Genomic DNA, 26,669 nt, shown 5'->3' with positions numbered 1-26,669 from the left:
TTGACAGCGGACTGACTCAACCCTCTAAAAGGTCGACATGTTTCATGCCTGTCTGGCAATTCTTCAGGACCTCAAAACAGATATACTACACAGTGAAAAAATAAAGTAAAAAGTTAAAAGGATACAACCTCACTGGGTCAATCAGGGAGCAAGCCAACAGGGCCTACTCTAAGGGGGAACCTGGAAGAAATATATACAGGAATACCACTTTAACATTAGGTGGATACAATTCCTATTAAACCTAGGATCCGAAAAAGTGCTCCATAACCCATACAACAATGGTCTATGAGGTCTAAATCCCAATTACACAGTGATAGGCATGGTTGAATTAGCATGTCCATTCATTGAAAATATGGCAGTGTAATAAAGGATTAAACCAATCACAATAAAATGAAAATTAATAAACAGAATAGAGCGCGACGCGGCAAAGTCGCGGTTAAACAGCATATAACCCTGCCGATCCCGCCGGGACGGGACCAGCTGTTTCGCGCTACCGGTCGGAGCGCCGTGCGTGGGGGGTAGGTCTTTCCACCTTTGCTGTTCGATGCCAAGGTAAGAGCGTGTTTGTGTACCTTTGTGGAGAGTCATGCAGTGGACATGGTGCTTGCGTGATTGGCCTTACCGGTGAGAGCATTATCACGGGTCTCTCCCCGCTCTGTGACCATTGGATATATACCTGGCGGTCGGGTGCCCGGCAGGGACGGCAGACATTAGGACCGATGGGGGCATGGCCCTCTCGGGCCTCTGTGACGGGGTGCGGGCGGGGACAACCGGTCCGGACCCAACCGGCCCCGAACGCGGAGGCGGGGCGGGCCGTCCTCCATGGCCTGCTGTTGCATTTCGTGTTTGGCCACCCACTGGCAGGGCAGGCCGACAAGTCGAGAGAAAGAGAGGGGGGTTTGAGATGGCTCTCCCGGGTCCTCCCCTTCACTCAATCACAGTCCTTGCAGTCAGGCCCAGTGTCCGGTTACCAACCTGGCCTGGCTGCACTTAACCACGCCATTCCCCAACTATAAATAAACCCTATGGGTTCCTGTATTTGTTCTTCCTGTCACAGGTATTTACCTACTCGAACAGCCCCACGGGAACAGACTGCGGGGCCCTCCAGGGTTATATTGTAGGGTAAGCTCTAAACCAGTCAAACATTAGTGATTGTTGTGATAACCTCTTCTTCTGTTTATTCATTTTCATTTTATTGTGATTGGTTTAATCCTTTATTACACTGCCATATTTTCAATGAATGGACATGCTAATTCAACCATGCCTATCACTGTGTAATTGGTATTTAGACCTCATAGACCATTGTTGTATGGGTTATGGAGCACTTTTTCGGATCCTAGGTTTAATAGGAATTGTATCCACCTAATGTTAAAGTGGTATTCCTGTATATATTTCTTCCAGGTTCCCCCTTAGAGTAGGACCTGTTGGCTTGCTCCCTGATTGACCCAGTGAGGTTGTATCCTTTTAACTTTTTACTTTATTTTTTCACTGTGTAGTATATCTGTTTTGAGGTCCTGAAGAATTGCCAGACAGGCATGAAACATGTCGACCTTTTAGAGGGTTGAGTCAGTCCGCTGTCAATTAAACAGTTTCTTTCTCCCCTCCCACCCTTTTAATAAGGGAGTCAGCCACCCGAATAAAATCCCTTGTGGACTGACTCACCTCCTTTTAAACCTCACTTTCCCTTCACGACTACACCACCACCAGACCCCTCACACGCATACAAACTATTGGCTGGAACAAAAGATCTCCAACAAAGAGCGCCTACGGCGCCCGTCAGACATTGCAGCGCCAGTCTGACGAGGAGCAGGGGACCAATGATGAAGCATGACACCTAGATTCCTGGGTGTGTGAGGTCCCTTAGTTCCAACAAGGGAACACCCAGTTCCCTGACTATAGTTTAGTTTTGTCTCCACTCTCCCATACCTCCTTTTGATCCCCGGGGAACTCAGTATCCTTTTTGTTTACAAGGTTCAGATGTTCAATGAGTCTTTGTGTGTGGGCTCTATCTATGGCTGGGCGGCTGACCAAACTCATGCTCTCCTTTGGGACAGCCAGGATATTCATGAGGGGGGTGCTGGAATATGGCACCTTGACAAGTCCAGAAACCATATGACCAGGCAGCCCCGAGACCGGTTCATCCTCTCTGACATTATTGATGATCGTGCCTTGATGGATCCATGGTGGTTGGCGCACCTGAGGGACGCAGACTATACTTTCAACTCCTGCGTCCATTGTAAACGTTTACGCCTTGATCCTCCCAAACAGTACCTCTGATCATGATCTTCTAGAACTCGACCATAAACTTTGACGGTTGCAAACCCCTCAGGCCCATTGGCGTATGCATACAGCTTGGTATAACTTGAACAGTTAGAATTGCGAGTTGCTTCTGTTGCTGACTACCATTTTGCACTCTGCATCCTTTTAATTTTGAATGCCTCTGTGATTTGTTACCTTTTAAAAAACTGTGGGAAATATTGCCTTTGAAATTTTTATATTTTACCTGTGTGTACTTGAGGGACTTTAATTTTTGCTGCCTCGTACTGGTGTGGCATCGTGCACTTTTTCCTCTGCCCCCCAGTCCACCGCAGTCAAGAGCGGACTGTTTGAGTGGAGGGAGGCCAAGGGGAAACTTTGCACGCTAATTTTTTACCCACTTCCGGGTTGTGCCATTTGCTGCCGTCATCTTAGGCAAGGGACGCTCTAGTGCTTGCGTCCCCTGCCCTGGCGGGCTCATTAAAAACAGCCTATGGAACTAGAGCGACCCCGACCCGCGCAGCGGCGCGGGTCGGGGGCGCGCCAAATGCAAGCCCGTCTGCGCCCGTCTGCACCAGGCCGGGACCTGGGGCCCAAATCCCTGCCCCTGGTAACCCTCAAAACAACACCAAAATCAAGTTTTCCTCCACTCAGCTACGCAACCTTCGCACTTACCCCCGATCAATGTGCGTCTGTTGGGATGCTAACACCAACACCTCAGTCTGTCCAGGCTGTAACTTTCTTCTTAAACCCCCCCACCCCCCACTGACTTCAGTCACACCACTACACCCAGCACTTCTGCCTGCATGCCTACCCAATTACCAAGAAATGTAAGCCAGCTCCCCCAAATATTTTTCTTTGTTTTAGCATTAATTGTCGATCCCTCCCCAAACAACAGGCAGACATCTTTGATCTCTTGGTGGATCTCCAACCCGATGCCATCTTTTTAACGGAGACATGGCTAAACAGTTATTCGGGACCTGATGTGGCCAGAGCCCTGCCCCCGAACTATGTGATTGTAAGAAAAGATAGAGGAGACAGGGTGGGCGGAGGAATTGCTATAATTTTTTTTTTTAATCTGTGCTGCAAATTTGATGAACTATCAATTCCTGATTGTGAAGCTGCAACTTTTAAACTAACTCTGACACCACCGTTCACCCTGTTTGGGCTACTAGTGTATCGCCCTCCAAGCCCTGTTGGTTCATGGGCTTCTAATTTCCCTGACTTTGTCGCCCCGCTTTTGTTACACTCAGCTAATTTCACAATCATTGGTGATCTCCACCTCCATCTAGAGGATCCCAATTGCACTACTGGTAATACCTTGGTTTCCGATCTAGCAGCTTTGAACATTTTACTTCAAAACTGGGGGCCTACACACAAAGCTGGCCATCTCCTTGACCCTATTCTCTCCAATTTGCCTTCTTTACATTACCCGGTGGCCATTCCACTTAGTTGGACTGATCACTTTTTAGTGGGCTTTAATGTAGTTGGCCCCCACCTTGCACCCACAAATAGCAGCCCCATGGCTATGCCCTTTAGGAATTGGAAAAACCTGGACATGACTAAGTTTAATTTATTGCTGTCTAATAATGCCCCTAAGCCCTATATAATCTTACTTTGGATTTGTTAGCGTTCCGCAACTGGATATAGACTACCCTTGATATCTGCCTCCCACCTTCGACCAAGAAGCTAAATAATCACCGTCTTACCATTAAGCGTTCTTACCATTCCCACTGCAGGGCTGCACACGCTAACTATGTCTCCTTGTCTATTATGCAGGCGAATAATTGTGATAAAACCCTATTCAACATTGTCAAGGATCTATCGGGCGCTACCACCCTGCCACCACCTCCTATTCTCAATACCACACAATGCAAAGAGCTTGCTCAATTCTTTCTTAAAAAAGTAGACACTATATATTCGGCCCTGGCTAGCACTGCCACCCCTCCTGTCCCTTCCTTTGCGTAGTCCGCTATCTGCTCTTCCTTAGCGCCTGATAATCGCTCTGTTTCAACACAGACAACGATTAATCTTGACTCCTGGCCACTTCTGGACATGGAATCTTTCATTCAACATCTCAGCAAAACCAAATCTGGCTCTCCTTGTGATCTATTGCCTATTACAGTTTTGCGACAAATTGAATCACCTTCTCTTGACCATATTCTTCAGTTTCTCAACTCATCTCTTACGAACTCAACTGTTTCCCCTGACTGGAAACATGCTATTGCCGTCCCATTATTAAAAAAGGCTAATGCAGACCCCTCTCTTCCTTCCAATTTCCGTCCTATTTCACTTCTGCCTTCTCTCTCTAAGATCTTGGAGAGACATATCAAAGGACATTTATCTAAGTTCATTGAAACAAATGGGCTCCTACACCCTTCCCAGTCCGGTTTCCGGTCTGGCTATTGTACAGAGTCCACTCTCCTTGGAGTGACAGAAATGCTGCGTCATAAGATTGACGCAGGAGAAACCATGGCCTTGATACTACTTGACCTTAGTGCGGCCTTTGATACGGTTTATCATACCGTACTCATAAAGGCCCTTGAATCGTCGGGTATCACCGGGGCAGCCTTAAAGTGGCTTAGCTCTTTTCTCACTGGCCGCACATTCCAGGTCTTTTCCACCACATCAAAATCAAAGCCTCGTCCCTCTCCTCACGGAGTCCCCCAGGGTTAAATTCTCAGCCCTCTACTATTTAACATTTATGTTAAACCACTGGCGGCTATGGTAGAGGAGTCCGGTCTGTCGCTTTTTTCCTACGCCGACGATACCCAGATTACCTTCTCTCTTTCAGCAGGTAACACCACCCAGCCCTCTGCTCTTAGATCCGGCCTCTGTAAAGTTGCGACCTGGATGAATGCCAATTTTTTAAAGCTCAATGGCGATAAGACTGTGGTCCTGCTCCTGGGTAAAGATCGAGACTTCTGGGGCCCCCCAACATTGGCCGCCTGAGATGGGTCCACTTCCTCAGCCGTCCACCTATGTACGTAACCTGGGCTTCAATGTGGATGACTCTCTCTCCATGCGACAGCAAGCCACCAAGGTTGCTGCCACATGTTTAACCATTTTGAAATGGTTGAGTAGGATTGTGTGGATGCTCCCATCTCATGCCCAGCGTACCGTAGTGCAGGCCCTTGTCACCTCTAGGCTGGACTATGGGAACATACTCTACCTGGGCGTTAACAAAGAGGTAATACGAAAACTACAGCGAGTTCAAAACTCTGCAGCTAGACTACTCTGCCGCGCTCCCAAATATACTCCCACAGCCGGACTGCTGGTTGACCTCCACTGGCTGCCTGTGGAAAAGCGGGTCAAATTCAAAGCCCTAACCTACATGTTCCGCATTAAGCACTCACAGTCGCCCAGCTATTTGCAACTTTTAGTTTGCCCTTATGTTCCCTCCCGTAGTCTTTGATCCTCCACCCAAGAAAAATGTCGAATCCCAAAAGTCAAACTTTCTCGCATGGGTGGGCGCTCTTTTGCCTACTTGGGCCCCACCCCATGGAACACCCTGCCGTTGCCCCTCCGTCTGCAACCTAATCTTGTTTCATTTCGCACATCCTTGAAAACATGGCTTTTCAGCCAATAGACTGCGGAAACCCTCTTGGGTAGCTGTGAGCTGATATACAAATTCAAAATAATAATAAAGCCCCTGAAGACTGTCACATCTAACTCGTGAAGGTCCTGTATGTGAGGAATGGCTGTGATATTAAGTTGAACTACATGGCCCAGAATGCTTAGGGGCGATGTCCTACCTCTCTGTTACCTACTTTCCTTTTTGTACTCTTCCTGTTTCATCATCCGGTGCTTTTCACCTGAACTATGGAGTCAGTTTCAGCAGGAAGCACCGCAAGTCCAGTGAAGCCGCCGCGGTGATTTCCTACCTGTTTTTTACTGTTTTCCTGTTGCCAGCAAGTCAGGAGCATTTGTTTCGTTTTGTGGAGGTTTGTACGGCGCTTTCCCCGATCGCGCACTGAACGCGCTGGGATTGGGAAGGAGCGCGGCATGGTACATTAGTATCAGCTGAAGACTTTGTTTCCTTGCAAGAGGAGGTAAGGCGCCTGTGGCGGGACCTAGTTATCGAACACCGTGATAGAGCTGTTGCTCTATGACTATGGAAATGCTCTGCGACTATTGAAGGCTCAAGTTAAGCAAAGGATTGTGAGTTGTTTGTGAAGGGTGGAGTTATAACCCTGTGTCACGTTCAATCCTTGTTTGGACATTGTGAAAGTATCAGTTACTCCGGAGTCAGCTGTATGAATAGAATACAAACTGTGTACAGGAGAACAGACATATTATTATTCTGGCATTTTCTGACAAACTCGATAAACGATAGCACAGGACTGCAGGAGTGCTAACGTGTGATGAAATCACTATGGTCGATAATTATCCTTAATTGATGCCAGACTGAGAGGACTTTTTGTGATGATATATATGCTCTATGAATTAATGAGTGGCACATACTTCAGGACAAAGCAAGTGCTGCTGTTTGGAAGGAATAGAGCTTTTTTCTTTTATGATTTATTTTTCTCTTTTTTCTGTTTTCCATGGAGAGCACGTGGCAGCATAATGTTGTAAGTGACTGTACCCACATAGTATATTGATCTGGTTAAGTGGTTCTGTATGTGTGTGTGATTTCCCCTTTCTCCCTCCTTCTCCAGGAAATCCAGTCTGATACCATTGAGGTTCCTTCATCATACACGTATCCAAAGGCACCTATCAGATTATTTGGCTGCTGCGACTTTATTGTTTCCTTTGTCCCTTTTTTCCCCTTCCCTGGTGTTGTTACGCTTGGTAGAGTTTATTTATATTCTCACAGGTTGTGACACCACTAGAGGATAGGGAGAACTAGCCACATTCATCGCTCTCGCTGTACCCGGCTGAACAGGTTAGTGTAACCTATTTGAAATCACGACAGAGTGACAAGCCCACGGTACTGTACAGCCTGAGCAATGGATACAAACACGGTCCTCACTTCGGTACTAGAAACTCTGACAGCCTTGCGTATGGAGGTAGATGCCTTTAGGGGAGAAAATCTGGAATTAAAGAACGAGTTAGGTACTATGAGAAGAGAGGTGGCAGGTCTCTCTTGGGGTGGTCCTTTAGGTACGCGAGGGTCTTCTTATATTAGGGACTGAACTTTACCACCTCAGGTTACTCACACTACAACACCGGCACCCATGGGAGGGTCTGGGCATTCCTCTATTCAGGTGATACAACCCCTACAGCTCCCTTTCGCCCCTCCTGAGCGGTACTTTGGTGATCCAAAGAAGTTTGGTATATTTTTGGGGCAGTGCAAACTGCACTTTATGTGCAAACCTGCGGTATTCCCTGATGACCAAGCAAAGACAGCTTTCGTTATGTCTTATCTGGGAGGGAATGCGGCTAGCTGGACCTTTCCTTTGATAGAGAAGAATGATCCTGTCATACACAACTTTCACAATTCTTGTGAGGAAATGCGTAAGCTCTTTGATCGAAAGGCACACCAGTTGTCCCTAGATAGGGAGCTCATTACACTCAAGCAGGGTTCACAGGATCTATTGACTTATATCACCACATTTAACCGGTTGGTAATTGAAACGGAATGGCCAGTGGAGAAGAGAACGTCAATGTTCTATCAAGGACTGAGGGGCGAACTGAAAGACGTATTGGCCCAGGTGGTGAACATGCCCTCTACATGTGAAGAATTAATAGATCTGACGGTCCAATTAGATCATCGTCTCCTGGATAGAAAAGACGATAAACAAAGGTCTGACACTCGGTTTCTATTTTCTAGAGCCAAGCCAGCCACAGAAGAGCGTTCTTCGGGTCCGGATGGAGCCAAACCCATGCAGGTGGGCGGAATAAGAGGGCCTTTGAACACTGAGGAAAGAAATCGCAGACGTACGTTGCGGTTATGTATGTATTGTGGCAAAGCAGGTCACTTTATTAAAGACTGCAAGTCTCGGGTCCGTCCTCCGTATAAAAGCCCTCCTGGATTACAAAAGGCGTCTGTAGTTGAACACTTGGCAGACCATTCGGAAAACTAACAAGCGCAAACAAGAAGGAGACCCCTTGTTTGCTGCTGGATGTTACTGAGGTCTTCCCTACCCTGGCCAACACTATACAATCTGCTGTAGCACATATGAATGTGTGCGTGTCCTTGGAAATTCCAGCTACAGGACCTGTTCAAGTTCATGCATTATTGGATTCCGGCGCTACTGGAAATTTTATGGATCAAAAGTACGCCTACGAATTAGGTATCCAGTGCGTCAGAAAGCTCAAACCTGAGCCTGTTAAGGCGGTAGATGGAACTGCCTTGACTTCCGGACCCGTGTGTTATCACACTCAAAAGATGACCATGCAAGTCGGGTTGACACATTACGAAGTCATACAATTCGACCTCATTGATGCCCCCAACTTCAAGCTCATTTTAGGAATGCCTTGGCTCACATTACATGATCCTCTAGTGAAATGGGCGGCTCGTACCATTGAATTGAATTCCTCCTTTTGTGCGGAACATTGCAATCACGAAGGAAGTCCTTCCATCCAGATACTGGACAAACCTGCGGCTTTCCTGGCCTCTAGTTGCAGCACACCGTCCGTGTGTCTAGTCAGCACCATACCTAAGGAGTACCTGGAGTATAGAGGGGTATTCGATGAGCAAGAAGTGGGTAAATTGCCTCCCCACAGGGCATATGATTGTGTCATAGATTTGGAACCCGGAGCATCTATACCCTGCAGTCAGATTTATGCCCTTTCAGAGGCTGAAAACACTTATCTACAAAGTTATCTGCAGACATTGTTGAGTTCAGGGTTCATCCGTCCTTCCTCCTCTCCTGCGTCGTCGCCTCTTTTCTTTATCCCTAAACGGGAGGGAGGCCTACGCTCATGCATCAATTACAGATCCATCAACAGTATTACCAGAAAGAACAGGTATCCGTTGCCATTAATTCCAGTTTTACTCGATCAGCTGAAGGGATCCACCATCTTCACTAAATTGGACCTGAGGGGGGCTTACCACCTGGTACGGATGCGGCGGGGGATGAATGGAAGACGGCATTCCGCACCAAGTATGGGTTGTTTGAATACCGGGTAATGCCCTTCCATCTATGCAATGCCCCCGAAGCATTCCAATACTTTATGGATGATGTACTGAGAGGGTTACTGGACGTGTGTTGCATTGTCTATATAGACGATATTTTGATCTATTCCGTTTCTGTGGATAAGCATGTGCAACACGTAGCAGCAGTACTGGAAAGACTACGGAAGCACTGCTTGTTTGCCAAATTGGAGAAGTGTCTTGTTCACACTAAAGAAGTTGAGTTCCTGGGGTATGTTATAGGACCTGGAGGTCTCTGTATGGACAAAAAGAAAACTGATGCCATCGTACAGTGGGAATCTCCTTCAAGTGTGAAGAGCCTCCAGAGCTTTTTAGACTTTTCGAATTTCTATCGTAGGTTCATTAAGGATTTTTCGAAAACCATTCAGCCTATGACACTTCTACTTAGAAAAGGAGTTCCGTTTAAATGGTCAACAGAGGCGGAACAAGCTTTCCAGCAATTGAAGGAGTGTTTTACCAGTGCACCTATTCTGAGGCATCCTGATCCTAGTCAACCTTTCATTGTGGAGACAGACGCTTCTCACTATGCCTTAGGTGGTATCTTGTCTCAGAGGAATCCTGACACAGGCCAAGTACACCCCGTTGCTTACTTTTCTAAGAAGTTGTCACCATGTTAAATTAATTACAGCATCACGGATAAGGAGTTGTTAGAGATAAAAAGGGTCTGCGAAGAATGGTTGCATCATCTGATGGGGGCAAGACACACAGTGGAGATTTAAATCGACCATCGTAACCTACTGTTCCTAAAGAGCGCCAGGGCCCTGATGCCTAGACAACTTCGTTGGTCTCTGTTCTTTGCAGATTTCGATTTCGTAATTAAATTCAGATCAGGACCCCAGAACGGTAAAGCAGATGCCTTGTCCAGACCTCCTGGTGGGGTGGAGAGCAGCATGGTCTCAATGGAAGAAGCTCCTAGCATATTACAAAATGCATCTTTTCCATCGGTAATTCCCGCTGTGACGACAGTCGACGAGTTCTTGGATGAGGTGAAGGATCACTACAAGACATTGAACGAACAGGAGTGGTTGGATGGTGTTCCACTGCTGAGGTCCAAGGTGAGCGCTCTGTTGTTCCATGACAAGAAGCTGTATATTCCTCATGTGTCTCTGCAACATAAGGTGCTACAATGGACTCATGATTCTCCCTTGGGGGGGCCACCTGGGACAAGAAAAGACACTGCAAACTCTGTCTAGGTACTTCTGGTGGGCCACAATGAGAAAAGATACAGAGACCTATATTCAAGGCTGTACTGTCTGTGCTCAGTCCAAGGCTAGGCATCAGCCTTCTAGTGGTTTATTAAGGCCCATACCGATTCCTCCAGCGCCATGGCACACTGTCTCCATGGACTTCATCGTGGAAATGCCCCCTAGTTTAGGGTATGATACCATTTTAGTAGTCATAGACCACCTGACTAAAATGGGGCATTTTATAGCATTACCCAAATTACCATCATCTGGAGAGTTGGCCACGACCTTTTTGCAGCAGGTAGTTAGACTACATGGTCTTCCTTCCGTTTTAATCACTGACAGGGGTACTCAATTCACCTCTAGATTTTGGAAAGCACTGTGCATGCCAATGAAAATTGATGCTAGGTTGTCAACTAGTTATCACCCTCAGACTGATGGCAAAACAGAGAGGCTAAATCAAACATTAGAACAGTACCTTCGATGTTTCACCTTACAACACAGTGAGGAATGGAGTATGCTTCTTTGGACGGCTGAATTCGCGTACAATAATGCGAATCATTCCTCCTTAGGATGCTCTCCCTTCTACTGTCTCCATGGATATCATCCTAATATGATGCCATTTGAGCAGCCTGTTACCTCTATGCATCCATCCATACAGGAACATCACGCCCATTTGAAGGAAATGTTACAGGAGGCTACACAACATCTAGAGACATCCAGAGACAGGGATAAGTGTCAGGCAGATAAGAAGAGAACACCCGAACCTTTGTATAAAGTAGGAGATAGGGTGTGGTTGGACACAAAACATTTAAGGTTCAAAAGAAACACTAGACTGAAGCCTACATTTGTAGGACCTTACCTAATTCATAGCATTGGTAATCCTGTGGCTATGAAACTTACTCTGCCTGCGACTTGGCATATTCACCCTGTATTCCATGTCTCCCTCCTAAAACCTTGCAGTCCACACACTAGATTACCGTCTAGACCCTCACCAGTGGTAGTAGAGGGGGAAGATGAGTACATAGTGAGGGCCCTCTTAGATTCCAAGCATGTGAGAGGGAGGATACTGTACCTAGTAGATTGGAAAGGGTATGGCCTTGAAGACCGATCTTGGGAGCCGCGTACCAATTTGCGGTGTCCTGCCCTACTGCGGCGTTTCCACTCTCGTTTCCCTGGGAAGCCTAGTGGACCGCCGGGACGTCGGTCATGGAGAGGGGGTTCTGTCACATCTCACTCGTGAAGGTCCTGTATGTGAGGAATGGCTGTGATATTAAGTTGAACTACATGGCCCAGAATGCTTAGGGGCGATGTCCTACCTCTCTGTTACCTACTTTCCTTTTTGTACTCTTCCTGTTTCGTCATCCGGTGCTTGTCACCTGAACTGTGGAGTCAGTTCCAGCAGGAAGCACCGCAAGTCCAGTGAAGCCGCCGCAGTGATTTCCTAGCCGTTTTTTACTGTTTTCCTGTTGCCAGCAAGTCAGGAGCATTTGTTTCGTTTTGTGGAGGTTTGTACGGTGCTTTCCCCGATCGTGCACTGAACGCGCTGGGATTGGGAAGGAGCGCGGCATGGTACATTAGTATCAGCTGAAGACTTTGTTTCCTTGCCAGAGGAGGTAAGGCGCCTGTGGCACGACCTAGTTATCGAACACCGTGATAGAGCTGTTGCTCTATGACTATGGAAATGCTCTGCGACTATTGAAGGCTCAAGTTAAGCAAAGGATTGTGAGTTGTTTGTGAAGGGTGGAGTTATAACCCTGTGTCATGTTCAATCCTTGTTTGGACATAGTAAGTAAGTATCAGTTACTCCGGAGTCATCTGTATGAATAGAATACAAACTGTGTACAGGAGAACAGACATATTATTATTCTGGCATTTTCTGACAAACTCGATAAACGATAGCACAGGACTGCAGGAGTGCTAACGTGTGATGAAATCACTATGGTCGATAATTATCCTTAATTGATGCCAGACTGAGAGGACTTTTTGTGATGATATATATGCTCTATGAATTAATGAGTGGCACATACTTCAGGACAACGCAAGTGCTGCTGTTGGAAGGAATAGAGCTTTTTTCTTTTATGATTTCTTTTTCTCTTTTTCTGTTTTCCATGGAGAGCACGTGGCAGCATAATGTTGTAAGTGACTGTACACACATAGTATATTGATCTGGTTAACCCCTTCAGTGCTAATGACAAGGGTAACTCGTCATGTAGGGCCCATTGATTTCAATGGAAAGTCAATGGACCTACATGCACACCCCTTAGCAGCCAAGTGGTTAAGTGGTTCTGTATGTGTGTGTGATTTCCCCTTTCTCTCTCCTTCTCCAGGAAATCCAGTCTGATACCATTGATGTTCCTTCTTCATACACGTATCCAACGGCACCTATCAGATTATTTGGCTGCTGCGACTTTATTGTTTCCTTTGTCCCTTTTTTCCCCTTCCCTGGTGTTGTTACGCTTGGTAGAGTTTATTTATATTCTCACAGGTTGTGATACCACTAGATTATAGGGACAACTAGCCACATTCATCGCTCCCGCTGTACCTGGCTGAACAGGTTAGTGTAACCTATTTGAAATCACGACAAAGACAAGCACAGATGGTGCCAATATCTGAGCCAGTACTCTTTTTTTTAATAGAGTTTTATATAGTGCAAACTTGACCCGAATAGGGTATCAGAGCGAATTACATAGCACCAGTTGCGTTACATTAGGACACATTCATTTTTGTTAGGCACGGGGAGATTAAGCGATTTACCCAGAATCACAGGATGTTCAGCGTCATTGCCGAGACTACCCATTTCCCTAGGTTCGAGGTCGACCGCCCTAGCCGTTAGGCCAACTCCTCTCCCCTAACTTGGAGGAAAACGTTAGGTCCTTCTCCTATGCACAGGTGCTGTGAGAGGGCAGGAAGGTCCTTGAGAGGTAATTCGATGAACAATTTAGCTGCTACTGTGAGGCATAACAGTGGTGGTTGACTGACCTCCCGCTTCACCTGGCTCAGACGTATAGCGCATTGCTGATCCCTGCTCTTCTCAAGGAGCTGCTTGGAACAAAGTATGATCTGAACTCTGATTACACAGTGGAAGACCAGAGGGATACGCTCTGTTGACGATATAGTAGGGGACGGTGAGTTGGCCCCCTTTGCTACTCTCATGCGTGATTATGGGCTGCTACAATTGCATCACTGACAGTACAGACAGCTCCTGCATAGCCTGCGACACATGCTGGGTTCTCCCCCTTATGATCTTGATACTGCCCCAATGTTGCATTATATCCTGATGTGGAAAGGATCTATGGACACCATGGTGGGATTGTATGTTACAGCTGTGGACAGCCTTTTTTCGAGCACCACTGCCTACAATTGATGCTGTTTGTGGGAGCAGAGGCTGTGCCTCTCACTGTCTGAGCAGGACAGGCACGACCTTTGGAAAGACCATGGAAGTTTTGTCCAGGAGGTCAGGTTGAAATTCAGTTATTTCAGGTTCCTACACTGGATGCCGGAGTGGATCTATAAAGCACATACGGCAGACGATTCCAAGTCCCGGAGGTGGCGATCCTCCCGCCATCCTAATGAGCCTCTAAGTGTGTGCTTCAAAGAGCCTGAGGCTGCCTCGACCAAAATGCCTGGGGTGCGTGCTACTGCTCCAGTCTGTCCCCCCCCCCTTAGTTTTCACTTGACTTTATCCTGGTGAGCCAACAGCAAAATTGTGCTTTACTTGGGGAAATTAATTTCAGCGCTCTCAAGAGGCTGGTAGGGGTCTCTCGAAGGTAGTGCCCATGTGTGTGAGGCAGCTCGTACCCGGATGTATACGTGTGGTACATGAATGCTAGCTAAACTAAAGTGCAGCAAAAATTCACCAATTATTGGAGCATGTGGATGGAAAATAGAACAGGTAGTTTATTTTGTATATTTACTAATTCTTGCTGAGCTGCCTCGAGTTGAACAAGCCATTCCTTGAAATACATCGAAACAACTGTGTAAATGTTGAGGGAGTCCCATTTATAAAATTATTAACACTACAGCGCACTAGCTGTTGGCTATGCCTTAGACTTCTCTGCGCCTCAGTGAGGCTTAATGAGTTTCAAGTGCTTCGCAGCAGTTTAAAGATTTTTTTGTTGCTCAAATTTTATTTAATTAAATATGTTCCCCTCGTCTTCATTGCTTGATTTTTTCTCGCGAGAAAAGTGTAACTCATTGTCATTGAAATGTCACTCATAATCAAACTGAAATTATGAAAATGTCACACATAGCAATATGAAACCTTGGCAGCTATGTTCTTTAATTGTCGCTTTGACACATGACCTATGCTGCATTGTCACTGATCTGGTGTTTAAAACTCCATGGTATTTTTCTCTGTTTACTTTCCTATGTACCACGCTGTGGATTTGAAAAAAACTGCAAATAAATAATTTTAAAAAACTAATACGCTATCCAGTTTAATTGCAAAACTAACCAAAATACTTATATATTCATTGAAATACTGATATATTCATTGAAATACAGATATATTCATTGAAATACAGATATATTCATTGAAATACAGACTGTCACTTCCAGTTGACACCTTTCTGTAAATACTCTTAAGTCCTTTACATCAGTGTTTGGAAGATGCTCATCTGAAGTGAAGCTACAAATACCTTTTTTCAGCAGCAACCAAGTGTGAGGCCTGTACTTGAACTGTCTGACCCTTAAAAGCATTCACGTCTGTGACATCTGAAACCCCAGGTCTTTACAGGTATAAATGCTTGTTTGTGTGAAATGTATTCACTGCTGGAGCCTGGAGGCGGCGGTTCCGTCAGCGGCCCCCAGAGGGCGCTCCTCGCCTGTGGATGAAACCACTAAGCTGGTCATTGGATGAAAGAGAGAAGGGTTTCCTCTTCCAGGTCAGTGGCGGCAGAGACAGCACCAGCAGCGGGGGTGACATCACTTCTTCCTTCTCCTGGTGTGTGCAGCCTGCTGCAGAGGAGGAAGGAGCCCTGTCTGTATGGTGGGCAGATACCTTCATCTTCAGACCCCCACAGACCCCCCTCAGACCCCAGATCTGCCCCTGTCCCCACTCAGAGTCCAGATCTCCCCCCCCATCAGCCCCCCAGGAGGAGGAGAGAGCCTGGACACGTCTGCACAGGTCTCTGCTCAGGTAGGAGATTGTCAGCACCTTCTGCTGAGTTTGAAGAAATAGACTGAATAATGCTGGGGGGAATCTCTGCAGGAGCTGAGCTGGGCTCTTCTATCCGGGGCCCCTGGGCCTGAGCAGGGCTCTTCTATCCTGGGGGCCCCTGGGGGGCTGAGCTGGGCTCTTCTATCCACGGGCCCCTGGGGCTGAGCTGGGCTCTTCTATCCGGGGGCCACTGGGGCTGACCTGGGCTCTTTTATCCGCGGGCCCCTGGGGCTGAGCTGGGCTCTTCTATCCGGGGCCCCTGGGCGGCTGAGCTGGGCTCTTCTATCCGGGGGCCTCTGGGGCTGAGCTGGGCTCTTTTATCCGAGGGCCCCTGGGGCTGAGCTGGGCTCTTCTATCCGGGGCCCCTGGGGCTGAGCTGGGCTCTTTTATCCGGGACCCTGGGGCTGAGCTGGGCTCTTTAGCCGGGGGCCCTGGGGCTGAGCTGGGCTCTTCTATCTGGGGGCCTCTGGGGCTGAGCTGGGCTCTTCTATCAGGGGCCCCTGGGGCTGAGCTGGGCTCTTCTATCTGGGTGCCCTGGGGGGCTTTCCTTCCGGCCCTAGGGGTGTTTATTGGCATCATTTGTGTTAAAGAGGGGATGCTTGCACTGTTGCACCGCATTTTACTGCACTATGAGGAATCTGTGCACAGTACTGCATCTTACTGCAGTTTGAGGAATCTGTGCATGCTGCTCTACATACTACTGCACTGTGAGGAATCAGTGCCGCTGCACTGATCTGTACTGCACTATCCATGCATTCTACACCGCATCCTACTGCACTGGGAGACACCTGTGCATGCTGCGCTGCTTTTTCCTGCATTGAGAAATCTGTGCACACTGCTTTTACTACACTTTACGAAATATGAGCACGCTGCACTGCATCATACTGCAATGTGAAGAATCTGTGCACACAGCACTGCATCTTACTGCACTATAAGAAATCTGTGCACGCTGCACTGCATCATACTGCAATGCGAAGAATCTGTGCACACAGCACTGCATCTTACTGCACTATAAGAAATCTGTGCACGCTGCACTCCATCATACTACAATATGAGGGATCTGTGCACACTGTTCTGCATCTTACTGCACTATAAGAAATCTGTGCATGCTGTACTGCATCTTACTACAATATGAGGGATCTGTGCACGCTGCACTGCATCATACTACAATGTGAGGGATCTGTGCACACTGTACTGCATTTACTACACTGAGTAATCTGTTCACACCACCCTGTTTTTTCTGTGTGACGTCAATATATGGGCTTCACTGCTTTTTGTTGTACTGACAAATCTGTGCACACTGCACTGCTTTTTACTATGCTCTGTGTACACACTTCATTACTTGTAATTGATTATGATAAAGCATTGCATGCTGCTGTTTACTGCACAATGATATATATGTGCACACTGCACTACTGTTTGCTACACCTTGAGAAATAATGGGACGCTACTCGAGGAGAAATCTGTGTACACTTCAGTGATGTTTACTGTACTCTGGAATCTGTACACACAACGCTGCTGTATGAGAAATATGTGCACAATGGATTGTGCATTCTGAACTGCTGTTTAATACACTTTGAAAAATATTTTAACACTACTGAGATTTGTCCTGATCAATTAGTAATGTGTGCGTACCTCACTGCTTTTCTGCTACACTGTTAGAGCACTATTAGCACTAGGAGAAATCTGTTATGCCCTTTGGTTTAAAAAATGCCCCTGGAACCTTCCAGAGGTTGGTGAATCAAGTCCTGACTGGGTCGGAGTCCTTTAGTGCAGCTTATATTGATGATATTGCTGTCTTTAGTTCCACCTGGCAGGACCACCTGATCCACCTTGGGAAGGTTTTAAAAGCCCTGCAAACTGCAGGCCTAACCATCAAGGCATCCAAATGCCAGCTAGGGCAGGGCACTGTGGTGTAGTTGGGCCACCTTGTTGGTGGAGGCCAGGTACAACCCTTACAGCCCAGAAGCCAGGTAATCCTGGACTGGGCATCTCCAATAACCCAGGCCCAAGTCAGGGCATTCCTTGGCTTGACTGGGTAATGCAGGAGGGTTGTGAAGGGATATGGGTCCGTTGTGTCTCCCCTCACAGAACTCACCTCCAAGAAAATGCCCATAAAGGTAAACTGGACAGTTAGTTGTCAAAAGTCTTTCGGCGCCCTGAAAGAAGCAATGTGCTCAGCACCAATTCTGAAGGCTCCAGATTATGTCAAGCAATTCATAGTGCAGACTGATGCCTCTGAGCCAGGGACAGGAGCGGTCCTATCCCAGACCAATGATGAAGGCCAAGACCAACCTGTTGCTTTTATAAGCAGAAGGCGTCTCCCCATGGAGCAGCGTTGGAGTGCCTTTGAGAGGGAGGCCTTTGCTGTGGTTTGGTCCCTGAAGAAGTGGAGACCATTCTTGTTTGGTACTCACTTCCTAGTTCAAACTGATCACAGTCCTCTCAGATGGCTAATGCAAATAAAAGGAGAAAATCCTAAAACGTTGAGGTGGTCCATCTCCCTACAGGCAGTGAAAATTACTGAAAAAGCATATTCATTTCAATGTTCTGTATTTGCTAACTGTTGCATCCTTCTGCATACCCTGTAAATCAAACAAAGTACAATTTCTATTGCATTTTAAAACTGGCCTATATCCAGTAACTTATTACTGAAAAATATTTAATGCATACCCATGCTGTGTTTATTTGTCATTTGCTGACTGAGTGTGTACATCAAATGCTTAACACTGTCCCCTGATACTGCCTCACTGCTCGACCATGCTACCACAATTAGAGAGTAAGGTTCTATCTAACTTTAACCTCTGCCTACCTCTGGGTTCACTTGGTCTCTATACACACTAGACCTCATTTTTGTGTAGTATATATATCCAGTTTCCTACAATATGGCATTGAGTTTTTTTGCTACAAGTAATGGATGGGACGGAAGGGTTTGCTTCCAGAAGCATGAAAGATTTGGAAACACAATATTCTGTAATAGAAAGTGATATGTTGGAATGCGTTTGGAGTGTCGGCAAGTGTAAGCCATATCTCTTGAAAAGAAAATTTAGCTTGAGGACCGATCACAGACCACTCGTTGCTATTTTGTCTAGAATCCAAATTAAGATCCTCAGCCAGATTATCTATCAAATTATTGGAATTTTAGTGTGATTCAAATTGCAGGATGAAAGAACATTAGAGTGGACTTTCTGTCTTGGTTACCATTAGATTTGTGTTCAGTAGATTTGTAGGAAGAAATTGAGGCATGTATCATTGCATAAGTTGAAGATTTGGTCATTTGTTCCGATATAATGGTATCGTGTGTTCGGTTGAGGGAGGATACTGTATTGAACAAGGTCATGAATTTTGGGAAATTTGGGGGGCTGAGGGAAAAACTTTGGAGACTTCTTTGCAATCTTATTGCAAGGTGGCGGATGAGTTATCTTTGGAAGGAGGATTGTTGGTAAGAGGTGATAAGTTAATTCCCCCAGGATGTTTCCACCAAAAGATTTTGGATACAGTTCATGTAGGCCATCTGGGTATGAGTGTGTTGTATCCTGATATTCTCAATGCAATCCTTCTCTACCACCAATGGAATGTTCATGTGATGTATCTATCAGAATGTTGGTGATCTGACTCCACCAGGAGCATCCAGCATGATGCTCAGCCCAATGTCAACTGAAGACCTCATCCCACAGAATCCCAACATTCTCTTGCGCATCATAGCTGCAGCATTCTACAAGCTGGACTAGTAGTGGAGAAAGCATGTATAACATATAAACAAGATGCAAGAATACTACTGAGTGTCACTGAGTGCAGGATAAGAAATGATTTCTGGTGGCCTGGAGTGGATGTGGAGGTAGAACGATTAGTGAGAAATTGTGCGCCATGCTGTTTGAGTGAGAAACATTTGGTGACCTCTGTGCCTACTGCTGTGCCTGTTTCATGTCCTGGTAAGGTGTGGCAGAGAGTTGTGGTTGATTTTTTTTCCGACCCTTTTCATGTATTACCTTCCAGTGGAGAAGTGTGGCTCACTGGTTAGAGGCGGCAGACCCATAAGCAGAGAACGGCCCGGGACCAGGGTTCGATTCCCGACGCGGCAGGGTCGTGGACCAGGGTCAGTGGACTCGATAATTCTCGCCTCGGTGCCTACTCTAGTCAGAAACCACACTCGGCAACTCTGGGCATCAGCTTGCCTCATCTTCACAACGGCCCCCCCAGACCGCCGGGGATGCTTGGTCGCACCTTAGAGATACCCATCAGGGACCATCTCTCAGGGTGAGCCAGGACGGGTTCCCCAGCGGTCGAAGCGCGGAGATACTCCTCCGGGAGTCGATTCCTAGCGCTATATAAACCCGCAATTAAATTAAATTAAATTAAATATGAGACACTTTATTGTCATGATGGATCATCTTTCCAGGTGGGTGAAAGTACGTGGTATAGCCGAACCCAACACAAACTCTGTGATTCCTTTTGGTTGTGAAGTGTTTGCAAAAGAAGAGACTCCCGAGGTGCTGCTCACTGACAATGGATTTCAATTTACTTCTTCCACCATGACAGTTTTTAGGCAAATGTGGAGTGAAACATTTATGCACGCCATTGTACCACCCTCAGGCTAACTAAAAGTGGAGAGATTCAACAGGTTTCTAGTGGAGTGTATCCAGAGCGCGGTGACATCCAGAGTTGACTGTGAAGTAACAACCAGCGATTTAGGGTGGGCTTATAGATCTACACCTCATTCGATCTCTGGTAAAGCACCTTTTAAACTCATGGTGGGGAGAAAAGAGATGTCCCCTAGGTTTCCCTCATTTGATCTCTGGTAAAGCAGCTTTTACACTCATGAGGGGGAGGAAAGAGATGTCCTGAAGATGGAAATGATGGGCCAAGGCTGTGATGAATGTCTACAGCAAGTGATGATGCCGGGAAATTGAGAGACAAACAGTTGTGCTCGGTGTCAGAGGGACGTAAGGTGTAAGGAAAAATATGTCCAGGAGGTCAAATTCGAAATGGGTGATTTGGCACGTATCAGGAAGACACCATTTTGTTAAGAAAGGCATCTTCGAAATTTTGAGATCCTGTTAGAGTCATCAAGGTTAGAGGCATTGCTGTTCGTGTTTCGAATGGGCAATGGTGCAATATGGCAAGAGTTGCTAGAAATGGAAAATGTGATAATGAAAGTGAAAAAACATGTAAGTGACAAACAAGTGTCTGTTGCAGGGAATGCTGCAGAGTTCTTGGTTAAGAAGGAGTTCTCGTGTTATCAAAGTACCTAAAAGACACTCTCCTCTTACATGTTGAGTGGCATCTGGTTAGTTTTTTATATTTACTTTGGGTATTGCTTTCTGTGGTTCTCTGGGTTGAATTATTGTCCTGATTTGTGTGTGGTTTTGTCTCTGTGGTTCTATGTGTGTGTGTGTGTGTGTGTGTGTCTGTGTGTGGTGTTAAAAAGGGGAGAAGATGTGTAGCCTCTGCAGATAGGATGCCTTTACTGTTTATTGTTAAATGATGTAATACTGCAGTGTACAGACATTGGTCATGTTGTGTTCTGTTATGGAATTTCTTATGTGATGGTTTGAATAGTGTTACAGATGCAAGGATCCGCTGGGGCTTCTACACCTGTGTAACTGGCTCTTCAGGACCTTCTCAGAACTCTACCCCACCCCGCCCCCCCCACCTTGTGGATTGGAGTTACTTCCACATGGTTTCTCCCCTCTGTTTCGGGGGTTCTTACCTGTCCTCCCCTATGGCCTCCACATGTTTGCTGCCACTGCCCCATACAGTAAATACTGGTGGGAGGGTAGAGTATATTTGTTTACTTATACTTTACTTATATTTGTTTTCGAGTTTCACAAAGCTCCTTAGTTTTCCACCTGTTACTAGTTCCATAGCATTTTCCTACCCTTTCTCTCCCGCAACCCAGCCCAATATCCCTCATGCGAGGGGTTGTAGTAATGCCGACCGTGTAAGGTACTTCGCATACAGAACCATCATTTGTGTTCGCTGCGAGACCCGGGCCCATTGAAATTGCAGGGTATCCAGCAAGAGACCAGAATATTTAACGCCTGTTTGAGCGTTAGGGCTAATTAATCTGGCCCATAGCATGGTACTAGTGGAGAGAAAGTGTACGCCACTCACTATCACGCCCCCTCCCCCATCAACAATGTCTTCAGTAAGCTGGCCATTTCAGGTGCGCCGCCAGACAATAAAGCTCCAAGTCAGACACCGCTAACCCACCTCCATCAGTGGGGAGCCATAGTTTGGTTAATGCCAGTCTACGGTGTCATGTGCCTTATATGAGGTATATCAATAGGCTGTTAATCTCCCAAAAGATGGATTTTGTGAGCCAAATAGGGCGAGCTGCAAAGTAATGAAAGAGACTGGGAAAGAAAACCATCTTTGCAGTATGACCCTGCCTGCGACGGATAGAGGAAGTCTGCAAAAATCATTGCCAGTTGAAGATTGCTCAAGATCGGCCAAGTTGTAGTAAATATGAATGCCCAGGACTGTGGATCGGGCTGTTAGAAGGCAGGCACGCTGGGTCTTGTCGATCTCTGTCGCTCGAGTTCCAACAAAGCAAACGTCGAGGTGCTGGATGGTGCCTGTTTGCACAGGGTGGTCACTCCTTGACCACAAAGGAGATTCTTCAGTCTTCCACGAGGAGTGGGATGTCGAAGGGTCCAGAGTTTCGTTTCATAAGTTTCAGTCAGGATAATCTGATGTGCATTGGCACTGTTCCCACCTATATTCCAAATCTGGGGGCTGGACTACCTGCTAGGTCCCTCCTATGGGTGGGACCTGGGGAGGGGGTGGTTACACCCCCTTCCCTTTGTCCAGTTTCGCGCCAGGACTGGGGCTGGATGGCCCCAGAACCGGTTTGACTGGAATCTGCCCAGGGACACCTTGTGCGCCCCAGGCAGTGTCATTCAAACCTCCCTGCTACAATCCACTATCTCCTGTCTGGGGTGGTGTGACACCTCCCTGTGACAGGAAACCCTTTGTCCAGGCGTCCTCTGCCAAGTTTCGGTCAGCAGCAGGAGGTCAGACATGTGTCTGTGGCAGCAGCATCCATTTTGTGATGCTGGGGCTCTGGTTAGGATTAACCGTGTTTTCTGTAAAGTACATGTCTTCTCCCTCTAGAAGGGTGGCATGCTATCCCCATTACCAGGACTGGCAAGGGGATAGTATTCCAATGTGTATAACACCAAACACAACATGTTTTGATAAAGCCAAACCAGAGTTGCAATAACCGTAAGGATTATAATGCACTTAAGAGTATATGGTATGGCAGTATCACTGGAACAGCATTAAGGAATTGGTCCCAACACTGCAGTCAGGCTCAGCTCATGCTAGAGCACCATCTCACATAAAACCAAGCACTCTGCCTCCAGGACTGTAAAGGCCTGCCATAGGAGTGACTTATAGGTATAGATGTGTCCAGATATAGGTTTAGACATAGGTATACTACATCTAAGCAAGGGGTGAGTACACCACCTTGCCCCAGCTGTGGGAACAGCCAGCTGTGTCGATTTAAGTACCAGCCAGGGGTGGCAAAAGATATGCTGCAGCCCCTGTTAGGCCTTGGATGCACCTATGCCCTTGGCACCTATAGTGCACTGGATAGGGGCTGACAAGGTGTCCAGTACCAAATGGGTTATGTACCTATAGTACATGTCTGTGAATTTAGAGAGAGAACAGCAGGCTGGGGGTCTGATTAGCAGGCCCACATCCACATTAAGTCAAAAACCAGTGAAGCAAAAAGCAAAAATTGGGGTGACCATATGATAGCTGACCCTACTCTCCTACAGGGGTCTGGACAACGATCAGACCAGAATCCGTAATAACGGGTGGTGGTCACAGTATTTTTCACCAGACATTTGACCCTTCTAGCTCTCGTATGTACGCTAGCCGAGCATAAGAAAGTATTTAAGTGTACTGATAGCTTGTGCGTACCCAAGTAATAAGAGTCGAAGCCGCCCTCTGGAGTTAGGGTCTCAAGGTATCAACAAATCTTCAATTGTTAATCCAACATCGAAATGCGTGGGCAGTTTTATGTAGTGGGGATGTGGGCAGTGGGGGTGTAATCTATCTAAAGTGACACCAGCCATGCAGTTAAAATCTCCTCCAAGTAAAATAGAGTAATGATGTATTTGGGTGACAAGAAAGTTTGGGAGAATAGGAATGATAGTTTGGCCCACATTGGGGACATAACTGTTTACTAAGGCTATGTCTTTACCATCCAGTTTGACTGCTAATATCACATAGTGACCTTCTGGGTCAATGATCTCGATCTGTGAGAGAAATGGGGAAGGAAGGATACAGACTAGCACCTCCACCAAAGGCGGAGTACGTGGTGGCAAAGATTTCTCCCCTTCTTCGCTTCTGCAGCAATGGGCCCACAAAGCAGTTCTGTTTGAGGTATCTGTGAGGGATGATGCAGATATACCACCTGCTGTCCCTGTGCCCACCCACCGTTGTTGTTTCAGTCGTACTCAATTGGTGCATTCCAGATCTGTGGCAGAATGATATGCTTCCTGTGAGAGCTGATGCGCCATATGATATATTTACATCTTTGGAAGTCTCAGTTCACCTGAAGTAGCGGCTTGGAGTTTGGACATGGCCAGTCCGCATGTCTCACCTTGCCGGAAGTATGTTGTAATGGCTGCGTCTGTTAGGCATAGTTCGGATGCCAGGACCAGTATAGGCAGCATGCTGAAAATATAGTTAACATCAAAAATAAAGCGGAAGGTTCCCCTGGTTTACTTTGCACACAGGTTGGGGGATTATACTACATTTAAAAACAGTGGGCCTGTGTTTTTGGAAAAAGACTCAGTTGAAGTTTGGAGTCATAGATTGGAAAATACCAATACCTGCACAGAACCTACTTTCATTCAGGTCTTAAAACTAATAGCCACTTTATAGCGTGTAGAAAAGCTTATCCAACAAACACCATCCCAAGTGAAAATGATATACTATGATAAAAAATAGACATCTATATTTAGACAGGTAGAGCAGGTAAGCACACCAGAAAAATTGAAAGTGATAACAAAAATTTATTAAAATACCTCCCACTAGGGGTTACATTCTAAAATAAAAACAATAAAAACCATAAAAAGGTCAAAGTACAAAGGGTCGACGCTGCGTTTCGGTGCAATTTCCAAGTATGTACACCTTCTTCAGGACAACTTTGACAGTTTCATAAATAATCTACAAATTAAAAACATAATTTTAGATACAATTCTTTGTAACACTTTATCATATTTACAACATTTCTATGAAATTACTGGTGCTACTAGGGATATAACATTTTGCGCTACCTGTTGTCCTAAGGATGAGATTTTAAACAAACTCCATTCAGTGATATTATCTTAAACCATCAGCGTTCTTTCTCTAATGTCTTTGGGTCTTCGCCTCCCCGCCTTTATCAAAAATTGAATTTCAGTTAGGCAAAATCTGTACCTGTTAATTTTCTCTTTTCTATCTTAAGAGAGACTTCCACTGTTCAATAAAGGTCGTCAGTGCCTTCACTCTTGCTCAATGGCTTTGGTAAGGAAATAAAATAATAAAAATAATTTTAATTTTAATTAACCTTCTTAGCTCTTTACCCTTTGTTTCAATTTATTATATGCCTTACATATTACCTGATATCAGTAAAGGTGCACGGTAAAGAACCCCGGAGGAGCCACCAGATCTCTCAGATTCAATTTAGACGGTTGTATAAAGGAGTGATACAACCGTCTAAATTGAATCTGAGAGATCTGGTGGCTAATACAGATTTTGCCTAACTGAAATTCAATTTTTGATAAAGGCGGGGAGGCGAAGACCCAAAGACATTAGAGAAAGAACGCTGATGGTTTAAGATAATATCACTGAATGGAGTTTGTTTAAAATCTCATCCTTAGGACAACAGGTAGCGCAAAATGTTATATCCCTAGTAGCACCAGTAATTTCATAGAAATGTTGTAAATATGATAAAGTGTTACAAAGAATTGTATCTAAAATTATGTTTTTAATTTGTAGATTATTTATGAAACTGTCAAAGTTGTCCTGAAGAAGGTGTACATACTTGGAAATTGCACCGAAACGCAGCGTCGACCCTTTGTACTTTGACCTTTTTATGGTTTTTATTGTTTTTATTTTAGAATGTAACCCCTAGTGGGAGGTATTTTAATAAATTTTTGTTATCACTTTCAATTTTTCTGGTGTGCTTACCTGCTCTACCTGTCTAAATATAGATGTCTATTTTTTATCAAAGTATATCATTTTCACTTGGGATGGTGTTTGTTGGATAAGCTTTTCTACACGCTATAAAGTGGCTATTAGTTTTAAGACCTGAATGAAAGTAGGTTCTGTGCAGGTATTGGTATTTTCCAATCTATGACTCCAAACTTCAACTGAGTCTTTTTCCAAAAACACAGGCCCACTGTTTGAAAATATAGTTAAACCTTGGGCTACCACCATGTTCATAGTTTGGACTCGTCCACACAGCGACAATTGCAGTTTGATCCATTTAGTGAAATCCCTGTGCATTTGATAAGTCAGTGCAGTCATATTGTCTTTGATCATCATTGGAAAATTGGTAGTAATCAATACTCGTAATATTTCATCTTGGTGGCGATTTCCCAAAATGGATGTGCACGGAGGGCTTCCCTCGTTGTATTGACCATCAAGGGTAAGACTTCACTTTTGTTACATTTCATTTTGTACCTGGAAAGTGCTGTAAAGTCTGATATGGTGAACGTCGGTGCTGGCAGCGAACGTTCTGGAGAGGGTAAAGTGAGGAATATGTTGTCCACATACAGCTTAATTTTCGGGTCGCCGGCTATAATTTCAGTTTGCCAAATGTCTTGAGAGCAGTATATGCTGAATGTGAGAGGTTCTAAGGTTAACAGAAAGAATGCCACGACCAATGTGCTTCTTTCTCTCCCTTTCCCTTCAGCTCTTCTCCACTTCTTTTCTTGTCTGCCATCTGTTTGTTCAAATCCAATTG

At 45.8% G+C, this 26,669-nt stretch overlaps 2 protein-coding genes across 2 annotated transcripts in view; both read left to right on the top strand.

Moving 5' to 3' along the window:
• The window catches only part of LOC144806464 (uncharacterized), a 498,581-nt gene that overhangs the window by 351,828 nt on the left and 120,084 nt on the right, over positions 1 to 26,669 (top strand). The gene's annotated exons all lie outside the window — the stretch shown is intronic.
• LOC144806462 (uncharacterized) overlaps positions 15,633 to 26,669 on the top strand; it is a 368,766-nt gene continuing 357,729 nt past the window's right edge. Inside the window, exon 1 of the mRNA XM_078672821.1 lies at positions 15,633 to 15,682. The gene's annotated coding sequence lies outside the window, so the exon portion shown is untranslated. The remainder of the gene's footprint in view (positions 15,683 to 26,669) is intronic.

This window comes from Lissotriton helveticus, assembly GCF_964261635.1.
Source record: "Lissotriton helveticus chromosome 1_1 unlocalized genomic scaffold, aLisHel1.1 SUPER_1_unloc_77, whole genome shotgun sequence".
In the NCBI taxonomy this organism is placed as follows: Eukaryota; Metazoa; Chordata; class Amphibia; order Caudata; family Salamandridae; genus Lissotriton; species Lissotriton helveticus.
This window is presented reverse-complemented; position numbering and strand designations above follow the sequence as displayed.